The 20,875-nt window shown below is 41.8% G+C and overlaps 1 long non-coding RNA gene across 1 annotated transcript in view; it reads right to left on the bottom strand.

Moving 5' to 3' along the window:
- The window catches only part of LOC114811076, a 33,358-nt gene extending 17,215 nt beyond the window's left edge, over positions 1-16,143 (bottom strand). Inside the window, exons 1-2 of the long non-coding RNA XR_003758776.2 lie at positions 16,063-16,143; positions 14,840-14,903 (exon numbers count right to left, since the gene is read on the bottom strand). This is a non-coding gene — a long non-coding RNA (uncharacterized LOC114811076). The remainder of the gene's footprint in view (positions 1-14,839; positions 14,904-16,062) is intronic.
- Between the last annotated feature and the right edge of the window lie 4,732 nt (positions 16,144-20,875).

Below are 20,875 nucleotides of genomic sequence, written 5' to 3' on the forward strand. Positions count from 1 at the left end.
ATCCACTGAGAGATGTGGGCCCCAGGTAATGCTATCCTGAAGGTTTAGTGGTTTAGAATAATGATCTCTATGCTTCATGCTATAGGATAACAGTTTAAAAAGAACTACTACCTTCAAAGTTCCATTCATTAATTTCCTCCCTCTCCTGAACCAACAGCTGAATAACCAAATAGCAGCTCTCCTGTGAACTGAAATGGAGTAACTATACATGGGGTGGACAGAAGAGATACATTAGAGTCATAATGAAACCAAATCTTGAATGATGTGGCCCAGTGGTGGTTAGTCGAGAGACTACAGGAACAGCTGGTCTGCTTAAGTCAGGAATGGGAGGACTGTCTAGTGCAGAGGTTTTAGAAAGATAGGAAGATTGTGACACCAAGAGGGAGGCATGAAAAGAGAGTTTGACTTGGTGGGTACTGTGTCTAACATGCAATGCAGCAAATGACACTGTTTGCAAACCTAAACACTAGTCGTTGCACCCACAGCTATACCCACGGATAAAAATGAACAACTCATTATTTCTCGCACATATAGGCAAATATCAATAGGCTCTGCAGCTTTAGGGATCGCTACAAAATTTTCTTAGCCAAAATAACCCTCCCAGTCATCTGGGAGGGGCAACAAAGGGGAAATGAGAGACTTCTCAACTCCCAACATGGAACTAGACTAGTTTGACCATCCCAGGCAGACCTATGCACTGTTGTTTTATAGATAACATGTTTCCAACATGTTTTCATATGAATGCTGGAAAAGGAACACAGGGAACATGTGCTTGGTACAGTACCTAGCACAGTAAGAGCTCAGTAAATATGACTGATTGACAGAGAATATCTTGAACTGTTCAGTTGTCCAGAATGTCTGAGTGTACATTACCCTCTGGCTCTGTTTCTTGATCCACCTTCTCTGCCCTAGATCATGCTGCATTTAGACTCTGATACAGGGGTGTTAAGCGTCCAGGTACAAGAGTGGTGTTAACACTGCCCACCCCATGACTGAAACCTACAGCCAACCTAGTTAGTGACACTTCAGTGTTTAATATGAATGAAGTAAATTGAGCTGAATAATAAACCTACTAAGTGTCCATGTAACTGGCAGAATATTTTGGTAGTTTGATTTTATCAAGCAGTAAGATGGTTTTAGTGGTTTTTGTTTAATGGACTGTTTTATTGACATCAATAAATACCTCTTAAGAAAGTTTATCCATCATGCCAATTATCTTCATAGTTAATAACCATTTCACCCACCACTAAAATCTCTCTCAATAAGATTCTTCATTGCCTAACACTGAAATATCTAACCAGGCTCCTTTAATAATACCTTGATGATTCCTTGAGGGTTTTTTTTTGGCAGGGGGGGATTAGTAAAGCTCTTAATATGTGCCAGGCAATATTTTAACCACTGGAGTAAATACAAGAAAATGAGGTTGGACAGTCCATGTCACAAATAGAGCTCACATTATTAATCGCCATTTTATAGATGAATTACCCGAGGCACAGAGAAGTTAAGTGACTTGCTGAAGGTCACACAGCAGACAAGTGGCAGAACTGAGATTAGAACCCAGATCCTCTTACTTCCAGGCCGATGCTCATTTCACCAGGCCATGTTGCTTGTGTATGGTGAGCTGAAGTGGGGGAAACTGACAACAATTGGACCAGAAGAGCTGTTTCATTCATGTACTAAAGCACAACCTCAAAAATGTGGTATCACAGCTGAATGTTGGGAAACAACTGTAGTACTCACTATACTGTGATGGGGAAAGGAACAGCTCTTTTTGACTAGACTGCTGAAAGGATTGGTAATAATAATGATAGAGATTGTGATATTTGTTAGGCACTTACTTTATGCCAAGCTCTAGTACTAAGGGTTGAGGTTGATGGAGGATAATCAGCCCTCATGGGGCTCACAATCCAAGTTTTATCAAGGGTATTTGTCTAGTGCTTACTATGTGCAAAGCACTGAACTAAGTGCTTGGGAGAATACAATTTAATGATAATTATTATTATTATGGTGTTTGTTATGTGCTTATGTGCCAGGTACTATACTAAGCGCTGGGATGGATATGAACATGGGGTGGATATGAGCATATCAGATTGGACACAGTCCCTGTCCTGCATAGGGCTCACAGTCTCAATCCCCATTTTACAGATGAGGTAACTGAGGCACAGAGAAGTTAAGTGACTTTCCCAAGACCACACAGCAGACAAGTCATGGAGCCAGAATTAGAACCCATGACCTTTTGACTCTCAGGCCCATGACCCCTCCACTACACCACATTGCTTCTCATCTAGAGTTGATAGTCACATTCTCTGCCCACAGTGAGTTTATAGTCTAAAGGGAGAGAACTATTTAAGTAGAAGAGAGACTAAGTATTGAATCCCCATTTTGCAGATGATGTAAATGAGGCACAGAGAAGTTTAAAGACTTGCCTAAAGTCACACAACAGGTAAGTGGTGGAGCTGGGATTGAAACCCAGGTCCTCTAACTCCCTGCCCTGTGCTCTTTCCACTATAGCGTACCACTTCTCTATCAATCAGTGGTTTCTATCAAGTGCTTACTGTGTGCAGAGCATGGTACTAAAACCTTGGGATAGTAAGATAGACATGAGACATAATCCCTGCCCTCAAGGAATTTGCAATCTAATGGATTGTACAGTCTAAAATTGGTAGGCTGAGTCAAAACCAAAACCACGTCCAAACATTTCAGCACAATGTGAGAATATTCGTGTTCATAGCGTGCTGGGATCGTCATTCCAGCTTGGCTTCTACCTCTTCTGACTTGAGGATCTATCCTGTGCTAGAAAAAAACTGCAAGAAACAGTCACATAGGTCTTATCATTGTATTGCTTTGTGGTGAAGAAATGATAGCAAAACACAGAAATCTGAAATAAGAGTAAGGGACCTTATGATTTATATAGCTCTCTACCAGCAGAATCCTAAGCAGAAATGTGGGGCACTGGATTGACTGACTATCCATCCATAAGCTACTGTTAGCTCATGATATTTGCATGACAAATAGTACTTCAAATAGGAGAGATAAGAAACTGACTATATTTACTGTAATAATAATGGCATTTGAATATGCCACACACTGCACTAAGTACTTGGGTAGATGCAAGATAACCAGGTTGTCCTAGCTCCTGTCCCACATGGGTCTCACAGTCTCTATGCATCCTTCTACCCCCACAGTTACAGAATGCTTTACATTAGATATTTTTGGCTCTGGACCATTCATTCCCTCAACTGTACTTATCAAGTGCCTTCTTTGTGCATAGTATTATATGAAAGTTTGGTAGAGGACACTAAAGATGAAAGACATAATCCCTATTCTCTCAATATGCTTTCAATTGCACATTGAATTGCCCATTAGGGGCAGTGAACTTGCATGAGCACATGTTTGTAGGATCTAAAAGATTTAGGCAGGAGGAGGAAGAAAACATGTCATCACCACCACATATTTTCTCTACAAGGAAGCAGAATGCAGTAAGACAAAGAAGGACAAGGATGCTTTTTTGGTGGTTCCCTTCTGCTCTGATGTAGCCCATCATTGTTTGCAGAAAAAAAGTATGTGAGCAGTGATGGGTAGGAGGAAAGCTTCAGATAATAATAATAATAATGGCATTTGTTACGTTCTTACTATGTGCCAGGTACTGTCCTAAGCACTGGGGTGGATACAAGCAAATTGGATTGGACACAGTCTCTGTCCCACAGGGGGCTCCCAATTTCAATTTCCATTTTACAGATGAGGAAAATGAGGCCCAGAGAAGTGAAGTGACTTGCCCAAGTTCACACAGCAGACAAGTGGTAGAGCCAGGATTAGAACCCATGACCTTCTGACTCTCAGGCCCATGCTCTATCTACTACACCATCTTGCTTCTCTAGATACTATAGAGAGTCAAATGGCACCCACATCATCTCCTTTTGTCCCACGCCTAGTAGGGGAAAAATGTTCATTCTGTGTCCTCCCACTGTCTCAGGTATATGTCCTACCTGACCAAGATCAAAAAGTAGACCTAGACTCTTTTTCCCTTCTATTGGCTGGGAATGCCCTCCAAGTGTCGATCTCAAAGTGCTGCCAACCTCCCTTGACTGCCCCAGTCCCTGAATTCTAAGAATAAATCTAATCCTTAAATGACAATGGGCTGCTAATGCTGATCTGAGGTTTACAGGTATAGGAAGCATTTTGTAACAGCCTAACTCAAGCCTCTGGTGTTCTAGTCACAGCCATGTTGCTGGGCTACTGGGAGATTTGGGTACCAAAGACCCCTCCTTTTCCTGTTTGCTGGGCCTGTTGCAGTTTACAAATAGGAAAAGACCTGCCATTAGACTCCTGTGCCATTGCTGCTGCCAAGGAGAGGTCATGTTAATCTACATTAAGAGTGGACAATTTGGTCATTCCTAAACAATTCATCTTATTATTATTTCCACAAAATAATTTAATCATGTAAGAACAGTGAATCATTGGCATTTATCTTAACATACATCTCCTGGTTATATTGTATTTATCAGTGGGGAACGTATGCCAGAAATAATAGACACATTTTATCCTCCTTATCATTCTCAGTGGTATTTGTTGATTACTTACTGTGTGCAGAGTACTATACTAAGCACTTGGGAGAGTACAATATAAGAGAGTTGCTAGACATGTTGCCTGCCCAAAAGTAATTTACAGTCAAAACCGGGAGGGAAACATTAATGTAATAGCTATTAGAGAGGCAGGCAGACACAAAGTATTAACAGATAATGGGAACAAGAGGTATGTTAGGATGAAATAGATGAAATGTATATTTGAACATATTTGTGTATATGTTTGCTGAGGATGACTACAAGTTTGTAACTGATCAGGGTCACTTTTCCTCTGAAATGAGAACCCAGATAACCTGATTCTCCCTACTCCCACCCCTAAAGTAAATAAAACTTGTGAATTATTTGAATCAACAAAGTTTATACAGCTTTGGTGTTTGTTTAGCACAGGAATTTTTCCAGTGTCCCTAATTGTGAGAGTAGTTTAGATTTAATTTTGTATAACAACTTGATTGACAAAATTCATAGATGGATCCCCAATCCTCACATTTTAAGTGTGCCCTTTCTTGATTGAACATGCTTTGCAGTTGCTTTTGGGAAAATTTAGTTTTGATGAGTTTGACTTTTTCCATTTTCTTCTCACACTATCAGAGGGAGCAATAGAATGAGTTCTTTTGGGAAGAAGGTCTCTGTTAGGATTATAGTATGCAGAACTGTATTTACTTAAAGATAAGACAAGAGGTTATTCAGGACCCAGAAAGAGTGGACAGCTTTTCTTATTTTATCAGCCATCTGGTCACTGTTACCTCTTTTTAATACTTCAGAACCATGTTGTCTAAATAAAAGGATATAAGGCTGGCATGGTGTATTGTCTCAAATGTGACAATATTTTTCTTTGTTTAGCATTGACAACAGAATCAGGTTGATATTTTTAAATCTATTGAGCCACAGATTACTGTTTTACTGGCTTCAGTTAACAAGAGGTGTGCCCTTCCAGTGATATATATTTTAGCATAATGCAAGAATCTCTATCATTTCTGAAGTCATTCTTTTCAGCTATTGTCAAAAACATTCCTTCTGGTGATACTTGGAATGGGGAAAACATACATCCCTTAAACAATGACTGATGGATATTTTTACATAAATGTGATGCATTTGACAATTGATTAAGTCACGGTCAACAAAAATGTTAGTTAGAAAGTCTAAGTGTAAGCATCAAGGCACGGCGACACACAAAATAATTAAAAGAATCATAGAACTATGACATAATGTGTCTCTTTCTGCAAGTGCCTGAGCAATTTCCTGGAGGCAGATTGAGGCACCTTTGGGAAACACATTAACTCTGTTTTTTGCCACCAGAGTGACATTTTACTTTCCCTGAATTCTCTTCCTGAGGGAAGGGAGGAGCAGATGTGGAGTGATCATTTATTCAGGCCCGGTCGGATAGTGAGCATCACTGTTCATTTTCTCCCTCTTGATTGGTTGGAGCTGAGCAGGTAAGGGTTTTATAGTCTGTGATTCAGACATTCCCAGCTCTAAGCAGTTTCCTGGGATTGGACTGAAGCAGCTCTGGGAGCCATCTTCCTTCTCTCAGGCCACAGGGTGCCACTGAGTAAATTACTTGGCTCCAGTTCACTAATTCGCTGACTGGTTTTATTATGCCTTGCCCTTTCGGATTTTCACGGTCTTGAACTAAAGTTGTTTTGAAAACTGATTTCCATGAACTCCATCTTTTTCAGAAAGAGTTTCACATTTACATCTGAATGCTGAGAAACCTTGGTTCCTTTTTCAGATGTAGTTGATGTGCACTAGAGCATTGGAAACATCAAAGATGAATGACTTAGCTTGCTTAAATATTTCTGGGACAGAAATTTAGGAAATTCTCAGTGTCTCTCTACCCAAGTTTCCTTGTTTGCTTCCTGCTGAAGCCTTGCTGCCTCTTCATTTTCCCTGCTTCCTGTGGCACAAGAGAGAGAATGCAGCTCCCAATCTTCTCCCTGGATGCAGTTTAGAGCAGAGAGGTGGAAACTCTTAGAGTGGAAGAGCCCCTTTTCTGCTCAAACTCTCACCATTCAGAAGATGGAAAGTGATCACCAAGGCACAACACTCAATCACAGCTAGCTCTGACCAGGCCATAGGGAAAGATTTCAAAGAACCTTTATCAGTGAAAATAGATCTTTGAAAATATTGCAGAGAAGGGGCGGTGTTGGTTGAAAACTATTCTTTTACTATGTTTTGGTTACAAAATCAGAAATTCAGGCGAACAGCTTTTTAGGTTTGAAGGACAGGTCTTGTCATTTTTGCCATACCTATTTTTACCAAGAATTTATCAGAGCACAGAGATAGGCTAAGAGCAATCACATGACGATCATTCATTCGTTCAATGATCAAAGAGTTTGTTTATTCAAAGAATCAAGGATAATGTCAAGGTTATGGGCTTGTGAGACAGGATGGATGGTGTTGCCATCTACAGGGATGGAAAAGTCAAGGGGAGGACAGGGTTTGGGTGGGAAGATAAGGAGCTGGTTTGAGATGCAATGTGTCTCAGTGGAAAGAACTAGGGTTTAGGAGTCAGAGGTCATGGGTTCTAATCCTGGCTCCACCACCTGTCAGCTGTGTGACTTTGGGCAAGTCACTTAACCTCTCGGTGTCTTAGGTACCTTATCTGTAAAATGGGGATTAAGACTTTGAGCCTCATGTGGATCAATCTGATTGCCCTGTATCTACCCCAGCGCTTAGAACAGTATTCAGCACATAGTAAGCACTTTACAAATACCAACATTATTATTATCATTATTATTATTGAGCATGTAAACAAATCCTGAATGAAAGGACACATGAGCAAATGGCCAATATTTTTTTCTTCTCCAAACCACATTTCTGGAAACAGGTGAAGATAGCCTCTTACAGCTTGAGTGGGTGTTAGATGCTGACACTCATGTGATGCTCTGTACATTGTGCTGCAACTGACTAATGCTAACCTTATAGTTTGAAATAAAACTGGATGAATAGTCACCTCATCTATGCATTATGATAAATTAGTAGTTATAGAAGTAATTATTATAGCAGTAGTAGTAGTAATAATAAGCAGCAGAGAAGCAGCATGGCTTAGTGGATAGAGCACGGGCCTGGGAGTCAGAAGGTCATGGGTTCTAATTCTGGCTCTGCCACTTGTTCGCTATGTAACCTTGGGCAAGTCACTTCACTTCTATGACCCTCAGTTACCTCATCCAGTAAATGGAGATTGAGACTGTGAGCCCCATTTGGGACAGGGACTTTGTCCAACCTGATTTGCTTATATCCATCCCAGTGCTTAGTACAGTGCCTGGCACACAGTTAAGAACTTAACAAATACCATAATTATTATTATTATTAATAGTAATAGTAATAGTAACAACAGCAACATTTATTTGTCCATTTGGTGCAGTGGACTAAGTCTACATACTTGGGAAACAGAGAATAATAAAAAGACAACATCCCGGTGAATGAGAAGAACACAAACATATTTACATCTTGAAGGATCTAAAGACAAATCCAAAGTTCCACAAATGTGGGACATAAATGTGAAACCAAAAAAAGATATAATTACTTGGTGAGATTCTTGGAAACAACTTTGGGTTAGGACCCTGTAAATTTAAAATGGATTCAACCCAGGAATTCAAAAAAAAAGAATGCTTGTGTCAATGCAGTCATGCTATGTGCAGAAAGGAGATATAAGGATGCCTCAGTACTTTAAAAGTAAATGAAAAATAAATTAAATTGATCTGTTTCATTTTATATATAAAGCCACCAATAAGGCAATAAATCAGGTACTCCTCAATTAATGTTCAGCAATTAATTATTAATCTCAACTTTTAGCAATGCCCATCCCTGCCCTGTCCTGCAAAAAACCAACAACAGTGTTAACATTTTAAGAGTTTTACTTCATTGATTTTCCCCTCTCCATTTAAGCTTCTAGGTACTGAAGTCTCCCATATGCTTGAGGTGGATTACAAGGACTATACAAAGTATCTTCCAAAAGCATTTTTGATTCCATGTTTTGCATTTCCTTATGATTTTATAAAATCGGAGTTGGCATTTATGGGCTAATGAAGACCTTTTTGGATTGCCAGAAGAACAAAACTTTCAAAAATTTTCAATCTCTTTGATTCTCCCTTTCATGTCCCAGAAGGTATGGAGGCAAAGGATGCCTTCAGACTCCTTGGTATTCATTCTACTGTTAGTCGGTGAACAGAGAAGAGCTATTGTCATATGAGACGCAGACTTGTACGTACATTGCCTGTAGAAAAGCCCAGCCCTAAGCACAAGAGAAGTAAAGATGAAGCCTTGGAAAATATGCCCATTGGAAACTATGCCCTTCCTTTCCCTTTTCTTTTCATGAACTAATCCCTCTAAATTTTGGGAGAAACAAAAAATGCATAAACAAATTCCATATATTTTCTATATGATATGTTTATTTTAAGTTTGTGGAAATATAAATTATATATGATTAATGAAACAGACCTGATTGGAATTTTTGGTCTTTTTATGAAATTCAAAATTCATGCCTCCATTTTATTCAAGCATGTGTATAATTAATTATTTGTTAAGCACTTACTATGTTTCAGGCACCATTCTAAACACTGGGGTGGATACAAGCAAATGGAGTTGGACACAGTCCCTGTCCCACATTGGGCTCACAGGTGAGATAACTGAGGCATGGAGAAATAAAATGACTTGGCCAAGGTCACCCAGCAGAGAAGTGGTAGAGCTGGCATTAGAATCCATGACCTTCTGACTCCCAGGTCCGGGCTCTATCCATTATGCAATGCAAATGAAAACAAATATAAATCCTAACATGTATTAGCTGACACTTATCTCTAGCCTAGGAAAATCTAGAACTTTTGACTACCAGCCTTTCACCACTCCTTGCCACCAGGGAACTGTCAAGGAAGCCTCAGGCCAGGAAGTTCAGTGGAATGGATAGGGTGTGTGGGCTCTAGTGTGACTTGATTGATCTCAGTGGGCCAGTTCTATGGGTGGTGGAGGAAGAGCTGGCTCAGAGTGAGGCAGGCTGTGGTTTAGAAATCCCTTTGGGAGTATTTGAATCTCAGGACAGGTCCCAAGCTACTCTGAACCATGTCAGATCCAGAAACCAAGATTCCACAAACTTGTGTTTTCAGGTCTTTGCCAACTCTAGCAACATCTTACATAGTGCCTTTCCTAGGTAGCCTGCTGCATATTATTTTCAGGATTGCTGAAATTGTGGCAGAGCCCCTTGATCCTGAACTGACAAATATGAACAAATTTTCTCCCCTTATTCACCCCTCCTTCAACCCTACAGCACTTATGTACACACCCAAAATTTATTTATATTATTATTAACAAAAATAACAACAACAATGGTATTTGTTAAGTCCTTACTATGTGCCAGGCACTCTGCTAATCACTGTATATCTTTCTCCCCCTCTATTCTGTAAGCTCACTGTGGGCAAGAAATGTGTCTACCAATTGTATTGCATTGTACTCTCCCAAAAACTTAGTACAGTGCTCTGTACCCCATAAGTGCTCTATAAATTGATAAAATGCTCTCCCCTAGGAGGATGGGAATAGAATTGTTCTCCTCCTGTTTACCCCATCACTGCAAGTGCAGGTCAATATCATATTGCATTGTATGAAAGGCAAGGGGAGGCAGTGCCATGTTAGTTAATAGTTCAACCCCTTCTACCAAGGATTGGTAGATGTTCAGCCACATGTTCATCATTGCTTAGTTTTTCAGATTACAGCAAACTTTGGGGTGGGGTTGTCTAGCCCCTTCAGAGACAGATTCTTTTAAAATTGATCTTCGTCATAGCTCAGAATCACAGAGAATGTAGTTCAGTTTGGACAGGCAGAAGGCAGCATTTGTAGTTGTCAACTTGGGTAATGTGGTTAAAAGATTGTCAAAGAATGTCATGAAGACTGTCAAAGTGCAGTAAGGCAGCTAAGGATCTAGGCTTCTAAAAGACACAGGTATAATTTTTCAGTTTGAGCTCAGAGGTATAAATGGGACAGGGATGGGGACTGAAAGCAAATAGCCCAAAAAGTCACTTGTCTACTGAAAAATCCCAAGTCTTTTCAGTGCTGATTGGCTGACTCTAAGAGGTCTTTCTAGACTAAACCTTTTATTCCCCTATCCCCCCGCCCTTTGTGTTGACTTTTGCACTTGGCTGTTTACCCCTTACACTTTGATACTCACACTAGCCTCATAGTACTTATGTAAATATTCTCATATTCTACTATTTCCCCTATCCCTCATTTACTTAATATTGGCTATAAGACTGTAAGCTTCTGTGGGCAAGGATTGCTTCTACCAGCTCTGTTGAATTGTATGGTTCCCAGTGCTTAATACAGTGCTCTGCACACAATAACCACTCAATAAATACCTTTGATTGATTGATTGATTGATGTTAGTGACTGGACTGTTCAAGTCTGGGAGTCTACTTAGGAGTGTGGACATGGCCGTTACATCTCAGGGGAATGGGCATCTATGCTTATAACTGTTAAAAAGGTCAACACAAGCAAATAGCTGTGGTGCTAAAAGAGCAAGAGTGCCATCAGGATACATAGACATTGGAATGAGATTTGAAGAAGCAAAAGAGAAAACAGGACCAGGTGTAAACACATTAAAAATAACAACACATCAGTGGAGAACCTTTCTGTGGGCATAATGTAGCTGGGACCTTGGGTTTCACATTGACCTTTTCAGCTATACACACACTCATTGGTGAACTTCACTTGAAGTAATGTCGTCTTCTGATGAGGACAACTGCAAACATAAATAGGTAGGAAGTGAGAATGGGGTAAGCTGATAGAGGACCTCGTAGAGAAGAGGTTGAACAGGGAAAAGAAGCCACCAATAATAATGATTGTGGTATTTTTTAAGTGCTGTGGAATAATGACCTGATGAAAAAGCTTCCTCCTACTCTTTTCATCACTATTATCATCACTAACATTTGTTGAACACCGACAACCTGGGGTGTGCGGTACCTGAAGCAAGGGAATATACCTAGAAGATTTATTTTAAACACAGTTTCTGCTCATAAGCTCACAAGCTGTGGGAGGCCAGTGGAGAAACCAAATGCTGAAAGAATAAACAATGCCATGTGGGAACATTTACACAAGTCCTATACTGCGGTCCCTAGTCCGCATAGAGAAGCAGCGTGGCTCAGTGGAAAGAGCACTGGCTTGGGAGTCAGAGGTCATGAGTTTGAATCCCGGCTCTGCCACTTAGCTGTGTGACTGTGGGCAAGTCACTTAACTTCTCCATGCCTCAGTTACCTCATCTGTAAAATGGGGATTAACTGTGAGCCTCAGGTGGGACAACCTGATTACCCTGTATCTACCCCAGTGCTTAGAACTTGCCGCCCTGTCCTCTCTTCCCACTCTCGACGATCAGGTCTCCGCTCTCAACTCCACCCTCTCTACTCATCTCGACTCTCTCGCCCCCCTTTCCCTCCGCCGCTCTCGCTCCACTAACCCACAGACCTGGATCACCTCCTCTGTCCGCCTCCTACGCTCCTATGCTCGAGCTGCTGAGCACTGCTGGCGAAAGTCCAAGCACCAAGTCGAACTCACACACTTCAAATTTATCCTTTCCTGCCTTAACTCTGCCCTCTCCTCCGCCAGGCAAAACCTCTTCTCCTCCCTCATCGACACCCATGCCCGTCACCCCCGCCGATTGTTCCGGACCTTTAACTCTCTCCTTAGGCCCCCTGTTCCTCCCCCTCCCCCATCTCTCACCCCCAATGATCTGGCCACCTATTTCCTCACGAAAATCAACACAGTCAGGTCTGAGCTCCCCAAAGTCACCCCTCCGCCTCTCCCCTCCCCCCACCAACCCTCTCCTCTACTTTCCCATCCTTCCCTGCAGTATCCTCAGAGGAGATCTCCTCCCTCCTCGCAAGTGCCACCCCCTCCACCTGCGCCTCGGACCCCATTCCCTCTCACCTTCTTAAAACCATCACCCCTGCCCTCCTACCTTCCTTAACTTCTATTTTTAACCACTCAATCTCCAATGGCTCCTTCCCCGCTGCCTTCAAACATGCCCACGTCTCCCCCATCCTAAAAAAACCTGCTCTTGACCCCACTTCCCCCTCCAGTTATCGCCCTATCTCCCTACTACCTTTCTTTTCCAAAATTCTAGAACGAGTCGTCTACAATCGCTGCTTAGAATTCCTTAACTCCCATTCTCTCCTAGACCCCCTCCAATCTGGCTTCCGTCCCCTCCACTCTACCGAGACTGCTCTCTCTAAGGTCACCCATGACCTTCTTTTGCCAAATCCAATGGCTCCTACTCCATTCTAATCCTTGACCTCTCTGCTGCCTTTGACACTGTCGACCATCCCCTCCTCCACCATACCTTATCTCACCTTGGCTTCATGGACTCTGTCCTCTCCTGGTTCTCCTCTCACCTCTCTGGCCGGTCATTCTCGGTCTCCTTCGCTGGAGCCTCCTCCCCCTCCCATCCTTTAACTGTTGGAGTTCCTCAAGGGTCAGTTCTTGGCCCTCTTCTGTTCTCCATTTACACTTACTCCCTCGGTGAGCTCATTCGCTCTCACGGCTTTGACTACCATCTCTACGCAGATGACACGCAGATCTACATCTCCGCCCCTGTCCTCTCCCCCTCCCTTCAGGCTCGCATCTCCTCCTGCCTCCAGGATGTCTCCACCTGGATGTCGGCCCGCCACCTAAAACTCAACATGAGCAAGACTGAGCTCCTCATCTTCCCTCCCAAACCCGGTCCTCCCCCATACTTCCCTATCACCATGGATGGCACGACCATCCTTCCCCTCTCTCAGGCCCGCAATCTCGGTGTCATCCTTGACTCGTCTCTCTCGTTCACCCCACACATCCTATCCGTTACCAAGACCTACCGGTTTCACCTCTACAATATCGCCAAGATCCGCCCTTTCCTCTCCACCCAAACGGCTACCTTACTGCTACAGGCTCTCGTTATATCCCGGCTAGACTACTGTGTCAGCCTTCTCTCTGACCTCCCTTCCTCCTCTCTCGCCCCGCTCCGGTCTATTCTTCACTCCGCTGTTCGGCTCATCTTCCTGCAGAAACGATCTGGGCATGTCACTCCCCTTCTTAAACAACTCCAGTGGTTGCCTATCAACCTCCACTCCAAACAAAAACTCCTCACTCTAGGCTTCAAGGCTCTACATCACCTTGCCCCTTCCTACCTCTCCTCCCTTCTCTCTTTCTACCACCCACCCCGCACGCTCCGCTCCTCTGCCGCCCACCTCCTCAGCATCCCTCAGTCTCGCCTATCCCCCTGTCGAACCCTGGGCCACGTCCTCCCGCGGTCCTGGAACGCCCTCCCTCCTCACCTCCGCCAAACTGATTCTCTTCCCCTCTTCAAAACCCTACTTAAAACTCACCTCCTCCAAGAGGCCTTCCCAGACTGAGCTCCTCTTCTCCCTCTACTCCCTCTGCCACCCCCCCTTTACCTCTCCGCAGCTAAACCCCCTTTTTCCCCTTTTCCCTCTGCTCCTCCACCTCTCCCTTCCCATCCCCACAGCACTGTACTCGTCCGCTCAACTGTATATATTTCCATTACCCTATTCATTTTGTTAATGAATTGTACATTGCCTTGATTCTATTTAGTTGCCATTGTTTTTACGAGATATTCTTCCCCTTGACTCTATTTATTGCCATTGTTCTTGTCTGTCTGTTTCCCCCGATTAGACTGTAAGCCCGTCAAACGGCAGGGACTGTCTCTATCTGTTGCCGACTTGTTCATCCCAAGCGCTTATTACAGTGCTCTGCACATAGTAAGCGCTCAATAAATACTATTGAATGAATGAATGAATGAATGAATGAATAGAACAGTGCTCGGCACATAGTAAGCGCTTAACAAGTACCAACATTATTATTATTATTAGTTCCCTGTCTTCTTTCCCAATTATAATGGTCATCCTTATCATCTTCAGTATTTATTGAGCTCTTTTTGAGGGCAGAGCACTGTGCTAGATCCTTGGAGGCAAATAGTCAATTTCTAAGACACAGTCAGGCCATTATGGAGTCTCCAGTTAATGGATTCATTTCATTTTATAAAGGCCATTCATTCACCTTCTCCTGTGGCTTACTCCCATGACAGCACTCTATTTCTATGGAGGTCTGGGTCTCAGTGAGTGATGGTAAATGTTTCTATAGTGTGTGTTTCAGCATCTGTATTTGATTGCTGGGGATTCAGGCTCCTTCTTCAGGCATCCTCCCCAAGATGAGATTTCCTTTTTCACATTCTTCCACTTCCTCAGACCCTCTAGATCTGGCTACTGGTTCAACTACTTCACCTTTTCTTCCAGGGACTCATCAGTTGGTCCACCTAGGATGCTAATTCATTTCCCCCACTGTTGCCTGAGAAAAGAACACAAACACAGTGACAACTCCAGCTCAGACATGCCAGAGTGGCTCTAGAGCATTGTCTTAACAGGGAACATTCCCCTTTTCACACACTGGTCCTAGCAAGGGAATTTCTTACTTTGTGAGGAACATTAATACTTCCTGGTCTCTTGGGCACTAGTCTGTGCACTGAAAGCTATCATTTACTAATGGCTGTAGAAGGAGCTAAACATGGTAAAGTGCTTCCCTAAAGGGAGCAATTTGTATCCCTTTGAATCTTGCTCATTTTTTTTTAGAAATAAAATGCATGAGAGCAATCTGTCTTCCTTATTCTCTTTTTTAGCCTTCATATAATATTTCCCACCATAACCATGGATATAATTTTAAAGGAACCTTTATCAAATACTAATTTGTTTTAAAATAGCCTATTTTTCATCTAACCTTAGACATGTTGGTATTTTTGAGATCTCTTAATAATTACCTCATTGTACAATAGGTCCTGGTAACAGGTGTAAAACATAAAAAAAAATCAAATAAAATCCACTAAAATAAAGTTCAAACCAACTAACTCCCCCATAAACATTTTCCATTTAAAAATTTAAAAATATCCTTGCTAAGAGAGGCTTGTGATGTGTCCTGAAAATCTACAAGACCTGGGTTCTCTGGGGATTTGAAGGGAAAGGAAATTCCAGAAAAAAGTACTCTCCTCAGAATATCAATTACTTCCAGGATCTGAAATTCAAATTTTAACATTTTCTCTTACAGCCTATGCGAAGGTAAATTTTATTTTTGCTTTTCTATTTGACTCAGTTTGTGTGTTACCAATTTTTATTAAAATATAAGTTATATGTGCTTAAATGAACAGATTCACTTAATATTTATGTATAGATTTATATACACTACATCAAGAGTTTTTCTCTTTGAAGTGTGCTACTACATGTTAAAGCCATATATTCGGAATGTAGTCCATAGTCCAAAACAAATAGAATTTCTCAAGCCTATAAACAATAATGTCAGCCACCGCTTCAACAAATAGGTGCATAAAGCAGACTTTCTAATCATTCCAGGTCTCAGTGCAATGTATTTGAATGCCTGAGTTACTTAAATGATCCTTGGATGGAATGTATTACTTTAAGTAGTAATACCTAAGAGTATTTACTCTTTAGATACTTACAGTATTTTACTCTTTACTGAAAAATAGTCTCAGGGTGAACTTCCAGAGGGTTTGCAACTGGGAGTGTGATTCACATAAGAGGTATTTGGTTGGCTGACCACTGTGTCTGGGTATCTATCTCTTCTAGTAAAAAGGGTTGAATTATGACTCAACATGGTGCCGCCTCACCCTGCCAGTCATGTGATGTAATATGTTGCTGGACTGGCACACAATTCCCCCACTCATCCATACAAGATTGATGGAGGAATGGGTATAGTCCTACTGGGCCATAACTCCCTAGCCTGGGAGTCTCCTTTGACCTGGACTGCTGCGAGCCCTGGGGCATTCATTTATTGTCCTTTTTCTAAATGAAAAGAAAACAAACATGAGGCTTCTCATTTCATCTCCTCCTGCCTCCTGAGGTCCATCTCCCTGCTTTGCTTGCCACTCCGGATCCTAGGCTGATGAGCGGGGAGATGGGCCTCAGGTGGCACATACTCTCGCGAGGAGCTGGAACAGAGCTGCTTTGGTTGGAGTCTTCTTTCTAGTTTGAGGGAAAGGAAAAGGGCTTCGTCGCTCTGGCTTCCATTCTGGAGCCAAGCTGATGGACTGGGGAGATGGACCTTGGGCTGCATATATTCCCATGGCAGAATGACAGATCTACTTGGGTTCCAGAAGACACCCTGTGCCTGTGTGTGAATCTCCTGATGAACAGCCTTCTCCCCACATGCACAGACCCTCTGCAATCTGCCCACAGTCAGCCTGGGTTCCTTCATCCTCTGAAACTTCATGGACAGCTCCACTTCCCTTTTCCCTGGTGCCATCCCCTATTTGGAAGAACAGGTAGCCTTGTAATTTAAACTATAAAACAGTTGATTAGAAACCACATCAACTGCCTGTTTATTGTATCATCTTGAAGGATTTCATCTGATTAATATGTAGCAGTGTAAAATGCTTCAAACCATCATATGACCCTTCCAGAGGACTGTTAGGACATGACAACTGTACTGAGTGAGTTTTCACATGTCTTGGATTGTGATGTGACTTGGTCAAAAACCCTCAAGAATTGCTCCTCATTTTCTACTATCATCTGATTGGCCAAGTACATCCGAAAGGAACTACTTGTGTCACTCCGACACTCAGAAAACAACTATCACTGGCCTGGGGGGAAAGCAGAAGCTTGCATTAATGTCTGCATTGTCATATTTTGATGAAAATTAGCAGTTGCTGGCATGAACCTGATTAAACAGTTTTTCAGTCTGCTAAAAACTCAGTAAAAATATAGCTGTGCAGGGGTTATATTATTCAGACACATCCTCCACGCTTATGGTGTAATTTCAAGCAAACCTAACAATCCAATTTATTTATTTTTAAAATGGTATTAATTACTCCCTGGCTATGTGCCAGTCACTGTATTAAGCTTGGGGGTAGATACCAGCTAATTAGATTGGACACAGTCTATGTTCCTCATGGGGCTCACAATATTAATTTCCATTTTACAGATGAGATAACTGAGGTAATCTCTTGTGTCTCCTTATGTTGTATTCAGAATTGTATCACTCAGATTGCCTACCAATAAGAAGATTTTGTTGGCCTTTTAGAAGGTTTGGTAGGGGGAATCTATTCTTGTTTATAATCACTGACCCCCTCAAAAGAGGGAACACAGTCTTAACATAAAAGCAGATCTGAACAGATTGCTCATCTAGTCATTCAAGGGCCTCTTTAAGAAATCTGCCATGATATCAGGTTGTCAGGGAACAGTCCCCAGTATCACCAACGGAGATAGATTTGGGTCAGATTAGGGCTGCTCAGACTTGTGTAAAGCTTTAACAGAAGACAAAGCTTGAAAATGTAAAAATGTCTGGTTTAGACTGCCAGACGCAAAGAATTATAGGAAAGGAAGGAGGCTATACTGTGGAGAGCGCAGCACAGGTTCTGAAGTTCAGTAAATCCGGAAATGTCATATCGAGTCAATAGCCTGCAATCACATTCAGTAGGAAAAGACACACTAATGAGCAGAGATGCCAAATATGTGAAAAAAATTAATCGGAAGGAAATGGAGAGACCTCTAAGGACAAGGAAAACATGATTCAATCAGCAACAAAAAAATCAATGAACTGAAAATAGGCTGCTCAGGAAAATCAATGAGCAGCAAATTAACCAATCGCTGAGTGCTATTCTCCCCTGTTATAAATACAAGAGGGTGTGCCTTACTTCATTTTATTATATGTCTACTTGACCTCCCTTATGTTGAATGAAATCTGATTATCGTTCTATTACTCCCCCAATACCTCCCTTGGCCCCCAAAGAGGACAGATACCAAAACAGGCAGTGTTGGGAGGCCGCATTGCCTAATGGACAGGGCTTGGAACAGGAAGCCTGCAAGCTGGGTTCTAGTTTTGATCCCACCACCTGTTTTGGAGGCAAGCCACCTACCTTCTCTGGGCCTCTATTTTCTCATCTTTCATATGCGGGTAAAGTATCTCTTTTCCTCCTCTCTTAGATTGTTACCTTATATGTGCCCCATTGCTTGATATGTAGTAGATACTTAAAAAATAATAATTATGATTATTGTTAATAAATGCACCTGCGATTCTCCATATACCTTGACTTTTCTAGTACTTTTATTTTCCCAAAGTGCTTTTAATGATTTTATTTTATATGATAGCATCCTTGTGAGGTAGCTAAAGGCAGGTATTATTCCCATTTTACAAATTAAGAAACCGAGACTCAGAAAGTTTAAGTAATCTCAAAGTAAGCGAGTGGCAGGGCTACAACAAAAGCTTAGGTCTTCTGACTTTCAGCAATGGCCTCCTTCCACACTGCTACTCTCCACACGTCTTTTTTTTAATGGCATTTGTTAAGCACTTACTATGTCAGGACCTGCTCTAAGCACTGTGGTAGATACAAGTTAATCAGCCCAATCTCCTAATAATTTATTCAGGTAGGCAACATGTCTACCAACTCTGCTATTTTGTACTCTCCCAAGTACTTCGTACAGTGCTCTTCACATAGCAAGCACTCAATGAATACAATTAATTGATTGATGTTCGTGTGTGTCTGTGTGTGTGTGTATATGTGTGTATGCATGAGTCCAGGTACAGTGTGTATGTGTGTGTGTGTGTCTCTGTGTGTATGTGTGTGTGTGCGCTTTTCTAGGTGGGAGCTAATCCTGCAGCAGACTTTCCTTTCAGCCCAAAGATGACACTCTAATGGTGAGATTACATCCATAGTATGTATGTAGTATCCATAGCCGACAGAGAATCTTTTGAACATTTACACATAGTGTCCAAAAAGATACAAGAATGCATCCCCTTTGCCCCTTAACATTTTGGGTGAACATCGCTCAGGCACCAACTGTTAGGAAAGGAAAGGTATGTCTCTCAACCATCAACAGGACATACATTTTTATTTTAGTTTCTTTTACATTCATTCATTTATTCAATAGTATTTATTGAGTTCTTACAATGTGCAGAACACTGTACTAAGTGCTTGGAATGTACAAATTGCCAACAGATAGAGACAGTCCCTGCCCATTGACAGGCTTACAGTCTAATCGGGGGAGACAGACAGACAAAAACAATAGCAATAAATAGAATCAAGGGGATGGACATCTCATTAAAACAATAACAATAAATAGAATCAAGGTGATGTACATCTCATTAACAAAATAAATAGGGTAATGAAGATATATACAGTTGAGCGGATGAGCACAGTGCTGAGGGGAGAGGAAGGGAGAGGAAGAGGAGCAGAGGGAAAGGGGGGAAAAGAGGGCTTAGCTGAGGGGAGGTGAAGGAGAGGTAGAGGGGGAGCAGAGGAAGCAGAGGGAGAAGGGGAAGCTCAGTGATGGTGATGGTCATGCACTCACTAGCCACAGCCCCTCACCTGATCTCCCTGAACCAGAAGCACTGGCTAGGTTAAGCTTAACAGCATTTGTTTTTGAAGTCTCCTTTTCTGTCACATAAAATATTTCTGGGACAAAGATTTAGGAAATGCTCTGTGTCTCTGCTCAAGGCTTCATTTGCTTCCTGTTGAAGCCTTGCTGCCTCTTCATTTTGCCTGCTTCCTATAATTTATCAATCAGTCAATCAGTGGTATTTACTAAGTGCTTACTATATGCAGAGCATTGTACTAAATACTTGGGAAAGTACGATACAACAAAATTAGTACACACATCCCCTGCCCATAACGAAGTAATCCTACACTCTGTCTCCCATGCTAGCTTGTAAACTCCTCGAGAGAAACAATTAGATCTATTTACCCTTTTGTACATTTCCAAGTAAGCACTCAATAAATTCCAAGATTGTCCTTCAGTTATATTTATGGAGTACTTACAGTGTGCAGAGATCACTGTACTTGGGAGAGAACACTGCTGTGGAGTTGGTATACATGGTCCCTGCCCACAAAGACCTTACAATTCATCATAAATTTTATGTTAAAGGGAGACTGAATAATGAGAGTATGCTGAAACACCATATTTGGATACTATCTCTCAATCTCTTCCCTTCCAAGCAAGACCCAGTTTGTGAGTATCAGAATATGGGACCATCTATTTCACCCTATCATCTTTACCTCTTCTCTGATATTGAAGACCCAAGCAGGCAACAAAGTGTCTTCCCAGAAGGCAGGTGCATTTACTGAAGACTGAATCAGCCTCTCAGACTACAGAAAAAATTGACTTTTATGATGTGAAATACAATTAATGGGTCTACTCTCAGTGAGAACAGAGCAAATTGCTCACTTTTTTTAGGTATATTCTATTTTTTAGGTTTTCAGAGTATCATTTCATGTTCTGTAAGACACAATTTACTATATGATATCTAGTGGCCTTGAA

Source organism: Ornithorhynchus anatinus, chromosome 4 (genome assembly GCF_004115215.2).
Source record: "Ornithorhynchus anatinus isolate Pmale09 chromosome 4, mOrnAna1.pri.v4, whole genome shotgun sequence".
NCBI classification, from domain to species: Eukaryota; Metazoa; Chordata; class Mammalia; order Monotremata; family Ornithorhynchidae; genus Ornithorhynchus; species Ornithorhynchus anatinus.